The sequence below is a fragment of the Passer montanus genome, unplaced genomic scaffold, assembly GCF_014805655.1.
Source record: "Passer montanus isolate IOZ18808 unplaced genomic scaffold, ASM1480565v1 scaffold35, whole genome shotgun sequence".
NCBI classification, from domain to species: Eukaryota; Metazoa; Chordata; class Aves; order Passeriformes; family Passeridae; genus Passer; species Passer montanus.
Genome location: NW_024368263.1, coordinates 9541566 through 9553395, shown reverse-complemented (window position 1 = coordinate 9553395; position 11830 = coordinate 9541566).

Below are 11830 nucleotides of genomic sequence, written 5' to 3'. Positions count from 1 at the left end.
GGCGCAGGATGCCTCCCAGACCCAAGCTGTGACCACCGGAAATTGGGACTGCTTTGATATTGCCAAGTGCCTCCTTCAAACTGACATCAGGAACTGGGGCGGGTTAGTTTTGTTTGCCAGGGAAAAGGCTTGTTGTTGGTGTTCAGGAGTATCTGGCCAACAGGCACCCATAGGTGGTCGGCTGACTGCTGAAACTCCGAATGGCGCAGGATGCCTCCCAAAGCCAAGCTGCCACCACAGGGAACGGGGAATAGTTTGACAGTGCCAAGTGCCTCCTGCAAACTGACCCCAGGAAGTGGGGCTGGGAAATTTTGATAGCCAGGGAAAATGGCCGGTGTTGGTGTTCAGGGGCCTCTGGACGGGGCTGGCTGACTGCCTGCTCAAAATCCTAACGGCGCAGGATGCCTCCCAGACCCAAGCTGTGACCACCGGAAATTGGGACTGCTTTGATATTGCCAAGTGCCTCCTTCAAACTGACATCAGGAACTGGGGCGGGTTAGTTTTGTTTGCCAGGGATAAGGGCTGGCATTGGTGTTCAGGGGTCTGTGGCCGGGGCTGGCTGGGAGTGGCCGGCTGCCTGCTGAAATTCCAAACGGCGCAGGATGCCACCCAGACCCAAGCTGCCACCACCGGCAACTGGGGCTGTTTGACCATGCCAAGTGCCTCTTGCAAACTGACCTCAGGAACATTGGTTGGTGAGTTTTGTTTGCCAGGGAAAAGGGGCAGTATTGGTGTTCCAGGGCCTGTGCCCAGGGGTAGCTGGGGGTAGACGACTGCCTGCTGAAATTCCAAACGGCACAGGATGCCTCCCAGACCCAAGCTGCGACCACCGGCAACTGGGGCTGCTTTGACATTGCCAAGTGGCTCCTGCAAACTGACATCAGGAGCCTGGGCTGCTGAGTTATGTTTCCCAGGGAAAAGAGCCGGCATTGGTGTTCAGGGACCTCTGGCTGGGGTTGGCCGGCTGCCTGCTCAAATTCCAAATGCCGCAGGATGCCTCCCAGCATGTCACCACGGTCAGCTGGGGCAAGTGTGAAAATGCCAAGTGCCTCCTGCAAACTGACATCAGGAACCGAGGCGGGTGAGTTTTGTTTGCCAGGGAAAAAGGCCAGCATTGGTGTTGAGGCGCCTGTGTCCAGGGATGGTCAGTTGCCTACTGAAATTCCAAATGGCGCACGATGCCCCCAGACCCAAGCTGCCGCCACGACTAACTGGGGCTGTTTTGACAGTGCCAAGTGCCTCCTGCAAACTGACATTAGCAAGGTGGGCTGGTATACTTTTGTATGCCAGGGAAAAGGGCCCGCGTTGGTGTTCAGGTCTGCGTTGGTGTTCAGGTGCCTGTGCCCGTGGGCGGTCGGTTGCCTGCTAATATTCCGAACGACGCAAGATGCCTCCCAGACCCAAGCTGTGACCACTACTATATGGGGCCGCTTTGACAGTGCCAAATGCCTGCTGCAATCTGACATCAGGAACCAGGGTGGGTGAGTTTTGTTAGCCAGGGAAAAGGGCTGGCATTGGTGTTCAGGGGTCTGTGGCCGGGGGTGGCTGGGAGTGGCCAGCTGCTGAAATTCCAAATGGCGCAAGATACTTCCAAGACGCAAGCTGCCACCACTGGCAACTGGGTCGGATGTGACAATGCCATGTGCCTCTTGCAAACTGACAACAGGGTCTGGTGCAGGTGAGTTTTGTTTGCCAGGGAAAAGGGCTGTCATTGGTGTTCAGGGGCCTGTGGCTGGGGTTGGCTGGCTGCCTGCTGAAATTGCGAATGGCGCATGATGCCTCTCAGACCCCAGCTGCCACCACTGGCAAGTGGGGCTGCTTTAATAGTGCCAAGTGCCTCCTGCAAACTGACATCATGAGCCTGGGCTGGTGAGTTTTGTGTGCCAGGCAAAAGGGGCAGCATGTGTGTTCAGGGGCCTGTGGCCAGGGGCGGCTGGGGTTGTCCGGCTGCCTGGCAAAATTCCAAATGTCGCAGGACGCCTCCCAGACCCAAGCTGTCACCAGTGGCAACTGGAGCTGGTGTGACAATGCCAAGTGCCTCTTGCAAACTGACATCAGGAACCTCGGCAGGTGAGTTTTGTTTGCCAGGGAAAAGGGCCAGATTTGGTGCTGAGGAGCCTGTGGCCCGGGGTGGCCAGGATTGGACTGCTGTCTGCTGAAATTCCGAACGGCACAGGATGCCTTCCCGACCCAAGCTGCCACCAGCAGCAACTGGGGCTGCTTTGACAGTGCCAAGCGCCTCCTGTACACTGACATCAGGAACCTGGGCTGGTGAGTTTTTTAGCCGGGAAAAAGGGCCGGGTTTGGTGTTGAGGGGGTCTGTGGCCAGGGGTGGCCATGGATGACTAGCTGCCTGTTGAAATTCCCACCAGTGCAGGATGCCTCCCAGACCCCAGCTGCCACCACTGGCAACTGGTGCTGCTTTGACAGTGCCAAGAGCCTCCTGTACACTGACATCAGGAACCTGGGCTGGTCAGTTTAGTTTCTTAGGGAAAAGGGCCGGCGTTGGTGTTCAGGTGTCTATAGCCGGGGGTGGCCGGGATTGGCCATCTGCCTGGTAAAATTCCAGATGGCGCATGATGCCTCCCAGACCCAAGCTGCCACCACCGGCAAGTGGGACTGGTTTGACAGTGCCAAGAGTCTCCTGTACACTGACATCAGGAACCTGGGCTAGTGAGTTTTGTATTGCAGGGAAAAGGGCCAGCATTGGTATTCAGGAAAGCTGTGGCTGAGGGTGGCCGGAGTTGGCAGCAGCGTGCTGAAATTCAGAATGGCGCAGGATGCCTCCCAGACCCAAACTGCCACCAGTGACAACTGGGGCTGGTGTGGCAATGCCAAGTGCCTCTGGCAAAATGACCTCAGGAACCTTGGCTGGTGACTTTTGTTTCCCAGGGAAAAGGGCTAGCATTGGTGTTCAGGGGCCTGTGGCGCATGGTGGCCAGGGGTGGCTGTCTGCCTGCTGAAATTCCGAATGGCAAAGGATGCCTCCCAGACCCAAGCTGCCACCACCGGAAACTGGGACTGCTTTGACAGTACCAAGTGCCTCTTGCAAACTGACATCAGGAATGTGGGCTGGTGAGTTTTGTTTGCAGGGAAAAGTGTCAGTGTTGGTGTTCAAGAGTGTCTGGCCAGAGAGTGGCTATAGGTGGTTGGCTGGCTGCTGAAATTCTGAATGTCACAGGATGCCTCCCAGACGCAAGTTGTCACCTCCGGGAACGGGGAATATTTTGACATGTACCAAGTGCCTCCTGCAAACTGACACCAGGAACCAGGGCTGATGAGTTTTGCTGGACAGGGGAAAAGGGTCGGTGTTGGTGTTCAGGGGTCTGTGGCCAGGGGTGGCCATGGGTGGCCAGCTGCCTGCTGAAATTCTGAATGGCGCAGGATGCCTCCCTGACCTAAGCTGCCACCACAGGCAACTGTGGATGCTTTAATAGTGCCAAGTGCCTCCTGCAAACTGACATAAGGAACCTGGGATGGTGAGTTTTGTTTGCCAGGGAAAAGGGCCGGTGTTAATATTCAGCAGCCTCTGGCTGCAAGTGGCCGGGGATGGCGGGCTGCCTGCTGAAATTCCAAATGCCGCAGGATGCCTCCCAAACTCAAGTTGCCACCACCAGCAACTGGGGCTGGTTTGACAGTGCCAAGTGCATCCTGCAAACTGACATCAGGAACCGGGGCTGGTGAGTTTTGTTTGCCATGGAGAAGGGCCAGCATTGCTGTTCAGAGGCCTGTGGCCGGCTGCCTGCTGAAATTCCAACTGTTGCAGTAGGCCTTCCAGACCCCGGCTGCCACCACTGGCTACTGGTGCTGGTTTGACAATGCCAAGTGCCTCCTGCAAACTGACATCTGGGACCTGGGCTGGTGAATTTTGTTTCCCAGGGAAAAGGGCCAGCACTGGTGTTCAGGGCCTGTGGCCGTGGGTGGCTGGCTGCCTGCTGAAATTCCTAACGGCATGGGATGCCTTCCAGACCCAAGCTGGCAGCACCCCAGCCCATGTTTATGATGTCAGTTTGCAGGAGGCACTTGGCACTGTCAAACCAGCCACAGCTGCCAGTGGTGGCAGCTTGGGTCTGGGAGGCATCCTGCGACATTCGGAAGTTCAGCAGGCAGCCGGCCATCCATGGCCACAGGCCCCTGAACACCAACGCCGGCCCATTTCCCTGGCAAATAAAATTCACTAGCCCAGGTTCCTGAGGTCAGTTCACACGTGCGTTCATGGCTGTTCTGTTTTACTGTGCAGGATTTCTCTGCTACACAGCTGCCAGCATCTGCCCCTAGCCACAATGATTCCACTGGGCCTGGAGCTCACAACCTTTAGACCATCAATGTCTTTCCTAATCCACTCTGTCACCACTGGCCCTTTTTAAATGCATTCCATTGCAGTCCTAAAACGCCGCGTTTTCATTTAGCATCCCCTCTTATTCTCACCCTGAAAATAATCCAAAAACTCCTGAAATAGCCCTTAAAAACCCCTTAGAATACTCTTAAAAGCCAAAATAAGTCCTAAGAAACCTTCAAAAATCTCTTATATATCCTTAAAAGTTGTGGAAAAATCCTTAGAAAAACCTGCTCAGCCTCCAAGCCCCATCTGTTGCTCTCCCTGTTCCTCCCTCCGCTCCCAGCCTCTGTTACCCTCATGCCCCCGCTGTGCCCCTCAAGCTGCCCCTCAGCCTCCGTTATGGCCTGAAAGGACCCTAAAAACCCTATAAATTCCCTAAAAAAGCCCTCATTTTCAAAGTGCCCTGAAACCCCCATAAAACCTAAAAATAGCCTCACAATACCCATAAAATACACTAAAAATACCCTACTTTAAAAAAAATCAAACACCTCTAAAAATACTAAAGAACCTTTAAAAAATCCCCAAATAGTCCTAAAAGTGCTCTAAAAATACCCCAAAAGTCCTTAAAATGCCCTGATAAAACCCTAAAAAAAAACCCTAAAAATTCCCTCAAAAACCCTAGAAATACCCTAGTCCTAAAAAAGCCCTCCACATAACCTCAACAATCCTTAAAAAGCCCCAAAAAATTTTAAGTAGTCCTAAAAAAAAAAACCAAAAACACCCCAAAAAAACCCTAAAAATTATAATTAGTAGTAAGAAAGCCCTGAAAACACCCTAAAAAATTCCTTTTAAAGTCCTGAAAATCTCTAAAAGTATCCTAAACATTCCCAGAAAATTCCTAAAAACTCCTGCAAAAAAAACTAAAATATCCCTAAAAAAAAAAAAAAAAAAAAAAAGTCCAAAAACCTGCTCAGCCCCCAACACTTGCCATTAACTCTCTACCCCACAAACATCATACCTAACTTTTAATTGGAGTTACAGCCTGCAGCTGCTGGGAGGGGTCTGGGGCTGTCCCACCATCGGGGTCATTGCCTGCAGCTGCTGTTGGAGAAAACAACAGCTGGTGTCCCAGGTGTACTGTTTAGGGTGAGCTTAGGGCTGGGGTGAGGGCTGCTGCACCTGTGCCCTAACCCTACCTGGTACCCTGTGTACCCCTAACCCTCAGTGTCAGCTCTCCACCTGTCAAGGCCCGCCCCCCTCTTTGCCCCTCAGCCCACAATGTCTGTGTGTCACCCCAAGCCCCTGACCTTGGCCCCCTAACCTCCACCATGCACTCTCCGCCCGGGTAGGGGTGGTTTCTAGGGTGAGGTTAGGGCTGGTGTGAGGGCTGCTTCACCTCTCACCCTCAGGCACCCCCCACTTTGTCCCTCAAGGCACCCCCTGCCCCTCAGCCTCTTTGTGTCACCCCCGAGTTCCCACTGCAGCCTCTCAGGGTCTCTGTGCCACCCTGGAGCCCCCCCTTTGCTCCTAAAGGCCCCTTCTGCCTCTCAGCTGCCCCCATGCTCTGTGTCACCCTCCAGCCCCCTCCCCTCAGCCCGCAGCCCCTGGTGACACCCCGCAGCCCACAGACGTTCCCTGCCTGCTTTATTTGGGTGCTGTCCTGCTGCCAGGGCCACACTGTCCCCATGTTCAGGCTCCCACGAGCTGCTGCAGAGATCCACAGGCGGGCGGTGGGGGAGTGAGGGACGGGGCAGGGCCGGGAGGGGGTGAAGGGCAGAGTGAGGGATGGGGTAGGGTCGGGCTGTAAGTTCGAGTAGGGGTGAGGAGCGAGAAGGGGGCATTAGAAAACAGGGCTGAGGGGAGGAGGTAAGGGTTAGGAGACGGCAACCCCATATCTCCCAGACCAAAGCTGCAGCAAAATAAAACTCTGGTTTCCCTGGCAGTGCCAAATGCATCCTGAAAAAGTGACAGCAGGAACCTGGCCCGGTGAGTTTTGATGTCTATAGCAAAAAGCCAGATGTCACATTCAATGGCCATCTGCTTCCTCCAGTTCCAAATGCTGTAGGATGCCTCCCAGACTCAAACCAATACCACTCACAACTCGGGCTGCCATGACAGTCCCAAATGCCTCCTGCAAACTGACATCACGAACCTGGGCTGGTGAGTTTTGTTTCTCAGGTAAAACAACCGATGTTGCTGTTCAGGGATGTGTGGCCCCCAGTGGGGGTCTGTGGAGAGAGAGCCATGTTGTGGCAGCTTTGTGTTCCCCTTGGCATGCCTTTTGCAGCTGCAGTGTGCCTGGAACTCTGGGCTTTGTGGTTTCCAAAACCCTAACCCTAGGCGTAACCCTAATCCTAACCCTAGGCAGTAAACGCAGCCTTGGGTTAAGGTTTGTTGCCAGGAAAAAGCTGTGGAGGAAGCCATGTTGTGGCAGTTTTGTGTTCCCCTTGGGATGCTCTTTGCAGCTTCTATTATTAAAAAAAACCCCTTGCCTCTAGCCAAATAAAAACCAAAAAAAGCCCTTTCTTTTAGAGTATATTTAAATATTTTTATATCTATATTTTTTATCATTATATTGACATTTGAATGTATAGTTTATATTGATGTATTGTATTTATAAATATGTATAATATACATCATCATGTAATTATTTTTATTATATATCATAAGTACTGCTAATACTTCTATTCATTTAATTTTTTTATATATCTTTATGTATTTATTATATATTTTTACACTTAGATATCTACCTTTATTTTATTTATATTTATAATTTTTAGAGTAAAAACCCTGCCTATTACCAAATTTTAAAAAAACCTTTATTTTAAACTATATATAAATATTTTTACATTTATATTTTTGATATTTACACTCGCATTTACGTTTTTAAGTGGTTATATATTACAATATATTGATGTACTATATTTAGATATTTAATGACATGTAATATGTTACAAACAGTATAATTTGTATTATGTATTGTATCAATTTCTATTATTTTGTATTTATATACATAATGTATAAATGTATATATTTATATACATCGTATATATTTATATTTATTTATATACAATATTTTTCCCCTTTGTATTAAAATAGAACACAGGATTCCCTGTCACGCCTGTGATACCCCTAACAGCCTGGAAAAGGCAGGTTTTCATTCAATCAGTACCCTTAAAACCACGAGTGAAGGGGGACTCCCCCCAGTTCAAACACAGACAATAATGGAAGAGGAGCTGCTTCCCTTTTTTTAATTTCTTTTGTCATCATAATCTTTTTTTTTCTTTTTTTCTTTTTTTTTTTTTTTCTGGGGGCACAGGGAGGGATTGGCAAGATGAAATTGAAAAGGGAAAGGAGAAAAGTCCCAGCTACAAATCCACGCAAGCTCACCCGTTCGGCTGCTGCTTCCCGGCACGAAGCTTTGTCCCTGGGCATGTCCTTTAAGCAATGCTCACCGTATCCAAGTGCGTATGCAGGTGTTCCCCCAGACCCTGCAGAAGCTCTCACCGTCCTTCCATGAGATAGCCCCGGGAGCCCCCCATAAACCCCTCTGCTCAGCAACTCCATGCAAAAGTGAGCAGAAGCACCCAGCATGACCCCCAGGGTACGGAGGGACGTCGGGCTGGGGAGGAAAGAGTGAGGGGAAGAGAAATACCGGGAGGGGGGGAAGAGGGACCGTGGAGAGAGGAGGGAGAGAGGGGGAATAGAAGGGAGTAGCGGGTCAGTGACAGGACAGGAAGGAGCCGGGTTTGGGAAGGAGAGGGAAATGGGGGAAAGGGAGCAAAAGAAGGCGAATACGGGGAGGAGGGAGCAGGGGTAGAGAGAGGGACAGGAGAGGAAGCCTCACAGAGCCGCGGCTCCACCCCGAGCCCGCCCCGCCCTGCCCGGGATGCTGCGCTCGGCGGAGCTCGGCTCGGCTAGACTCGGCTGTTATCGCCTGCATTCGGCTAGATTCGCCTCTTCGGCGCAGCTCGGCTCAATTCGAATAACTCGGAGCTGCTCGGTCCGTTCGGCTCCGCTCGGCTCGGCTCGGCGGAACTCGGAGCCGCCTCACGTTCAAGGCGCAGCGCTCGCTGCTCTCCCGCTGCCGAGGGCGGCCCGACCGTCGCATGGAAAAAGCAGCTTCTATATTGAACCCTTTGTATCCCACAAGGAGAAAATTTCTCTACCTCTGTTTTCTCATTTTTCTTCTTCGATTTCAAAATCAGAGTTACAAAAACCTACTCAAGTGCAAGTAAAAGATTTACTAAGTAGTCAAAGTAGTCTAGTAAATTTCATAACCTAAAGAAAAAGTTATACTTCTGTTTCCACAAAAAATAAACCACACGAGATTCCTACTCACTGTGTCAAACTTTATTTAAAACACACAAAAAAACCCTCAAGATAAATAGTTCCACAACCAAAACAAAATGTGTAAGTAACACTAACTAAAACCACACATCCAAATACAGCATTTATCGCATTTTCTATATACGTTATTAGTATACCTCTTCACAACTAACCTTATCCCTCACAAACTTTAAATTGTAAATCAAAAAATCCTATACATAACATAAACTCTTAGAATAACATTTATACACTCTTACCCCAAATTACAGTTAAACCACAAAACTTAAAATAATTAAAATTATTATAAATAAATACTTGTAAAATATTTAGTTACCAAAAAAAACCCACACAAACCCACAAGAAGTTACCTCAGAATATCAAGCCTACAATTTAAAACAACCCTAAGACCCAACATAACAATACATAAAAAAACCACAATCACTCAAACAAAATTTACTTCTCAATATCAAAATAGTATAACCTTTTAAAAACCTAATTCTATTCTTTATAAATCTATTGTAAGACATAAAATAACAACTCATATGTTAACTACATTAAATAAACTTAGTTATTAACTAACCAAACAAAACAATAATACATCTATAACTTTAAATAAGTTACTACTAAATATAAATTACGTTAAACATACTACTTTACAAAATAAAACTATTTTTTCTATTAACACACAATCATAAATACCAAAATTAGAAAAAATACATTATATTAATTTTTCAAATCAATAAATCAATTTACAAAACCATTAAAACTTTTTTAAAAAAATCAATTACACATAAAAAAACTAAATAATATTTTTAAGAATTAAAACATTACCAAATAACTTAAATCATTAGTAAAAAATAAAATATTCATTTTATTAATAATTATAATTATTACTTTATATCTCCCCTACCTACTTTAATTTTTTCAAGAACCCCTACAAAAATCCTTAACAAGTATATTTATAATTCAAATTTTAAAAAAACTCCAAAAAAACCATTAACATAAAGACCAATAAAATAAACACATTAAAAATGCTTACAATTAAAAATTATATACCTTAATAAACAATATTCATACCTTAATGATTTATTATAAACACTTTCCAATTAATTATTAACATTAATTACTTTATACCAATAAAATACAAGAAACTGTTACTTTATCCAATAAATATAATAAACTATTTTAATATAACTAATAACTTTAAATCACACTTTATCAAAAATATAAAACTTAAAAACAACTTAAAAATCCCATTATTATCACTACACAGATAGATATATATATATATATATATATGCATCTCATATATGCATCTCAACAATATCGGGGTCGGGCAGGAGCTCATTAGGCAGTGACTGCACTCTTGCTAATTAATGGTCACGAGAGCAGGAGGCTGGGTTCGGCTGAGCTCGGCTGGATTCGGCTCACAGATTTCCTGCTGGAAACAAGGCAGATTCCCACTTTTGGCAGGGGGTGCCTGGGTGTGAATGGTGCCTTTTCCCACAGGTGTGAAAGATTTCCACCCTCGTGTCTTGGAGCCAGCTCAGAGGAGGCCCCTGGGAGTCAAAGGCCAGCCCTAGTTTCCTGGCAGCAGAGAAAACCTGTGATGTTTGCAAATTTAGGAGACAGAATGTCACTTTTGGCCACAGGCACCCAGATGCCAACGACGTCTCTTTTTAGAAGGAAGCAAGGCTTACCACCCCCATGGCTTGGAGGCAGGTTGGAGGAGGCCCCTGGTAGCCCAAGGCCACCCAGAGCCATGGTTACTGGCAACTTCTGTCTGGGAGAAATCCCTCAATGTTCAGAGTTTAAGGAACGTGGCAGCCCACGTTCCCACGGGTGCCCCTGGCTTGGCAAGAAGCCTGGCACATCCTAGTCCAGGCCACTGGATTCATTTGCCACCTTCTACTGCAATAATCCTGCCATGAAAACTGTTAAATCACAGACTACAGAATGAGGGACTCTTCCTGAAACGGAAATAAATTCCGGCTCCAGAAAAGCTCACGCACACATTTACAAACACTTCAGCAAAGCAAACCCTTGGAAAAAGCAAAGGTGGTTTGTGGTCACCTGGGTCTTCCAGGCTCTATCAGCCAAAGGGGAGAGGAGTCTAATGATAGGAACAGGAGGACAGAGAACAGTCAAGAGAGAAATGGGCTGAGGGACAGGGAGGAAAGAAATGAAAACACTGGGGCAGGGACCTAGAATGAGAGCATCCAAGAAAGAAAAAGTGTACTTAGAATATGGGGCACAGAGAGAGAGCGGGGAAATAAAAATTGGGTGGACATCACAAAGGCCTAGAGGGTATATGGGGAGAATTTTAAAAAATTGGAAGACAGATAAATGGAAAAAGACAAAATATCAATGGACTGAGATAGAGGATGAAGACGAGAGAGATAGAGAAGAGGATGGAAGTGCAGAAAGAATAAGAAAATAGAGAGGTAGAATGTGAGAGAAAGACACAAACGTAGAGAACAGGAGAGGGAGACGTGCAGGAAGGGAGAAAAAATTACATCAGCAGGAGAAGGGTGATAGGGATGGGATGCAGAAGAGGGGCAACATGGACTAATAGATCCAGGACTCATCGCAGCTCCCACTTACAGCTGCTGGGGGAATTTGACAGTTCAGATGTCTGTCTCTCCCTCTCCATCCCTTACTCTGTACTTCCAGTGACTCAGCTGTCAGCCACTTAAGACATTAAAGTCTTACAACTTTAAGAGTATGAGGCTTCACAAATACACAGCTTCACATGTGCAGACACTACATGGTCACACATACAGGGCCTGCAGTGCCGGCGATCTGCTTAGGACTATGCTTAGAGAAATTCTTCCTCACTCGGAGAGACAGATAAGATCCCAACACTCCTCCCCGGCAAGAATGACACGGTTTTCCCCTGAAATTTGCGGGGTCACTTCTCAGACTTTGTCCCTCATCCACCCCGCCCACCCCCTTCCGCCTTCCCGGTCAAACGGGCACTCCTCGCAACGCAGCGCTGCCGGAGCTCATCTCAACTGCAGCGACCGACGGCCTCGGGCGGGGGCGGGGGGGGACGACGCCACACGCACCGGGAAGACTGAGGACCTCATTCGCCGCCCGGCACGTGGCTGGGACGGCGCGATAAGACGGGGCAGGAACCTACACCCGACTCCCGTCGAGCCGAGCCCCGGGAAAGCGGCGGAGCCGGACTGGGCCCGCGCCCCGCCCGCCGCGCGCCCGGCC